General features: G+C 10.9%; 1 protein-coding gene across 1 annotated transcript in view; it reads right to left on the bottom strand.

Moving 5' to 3' along the window:
* Positions 1-285, bottom strand: part of LOC107734599 (kinesin heavy chain) — a 32,055-nt gene that overhangs the window by 1,398 nt on the left and 30,372 nt on the right.

The following is a 285-nucleotide window of genomic DNA, read 5'->3' as shown; positions in this document are numbered from 1 at the left end:
CATGTTTTATATTTTTAGCCATTTAATAAATTATTTATAAAATTATAAAATGTACTAATATTATAGTTATATTCATAATTTCTTATTTATAATATATTAATTATTCATATATTTAATGCATTACTTAATATATTTAATAAAGCATTTAGTAATTATTTATTTCTAAATTATTTATACAATTATAAAATTATAATTAGATTTATAATATTATAAATATGCTAGGAAATATAGTTAATGCATTTCTAATCATGTTTAATATTTTTAGTAAATTAATAAATTATTTAT

This window comes from Sinocyclocheilus rhinocerous, unplaced genomic scaffold, assembly GCF_001515625.1.
Source record: "Sinocyclocheilus rhinocerous isolate Xijiao unplaced genomic scaffold, SAMN03320098_v1.1 scaffold2145, whole genome shotgun sequence".
Classification (NCBI taxonomy): Eukaryota; Metazoa; Chordata; class Actinopteri; order Cypriniformes; family Cyprinidae; genus Sinocyclocheilus; species Sinocyclocheilus rhinocerous.
Note: the sequence above shows the minus strand (reverse complement) of the source record. Positions and strands in the feature narration are given on the sequence as shown.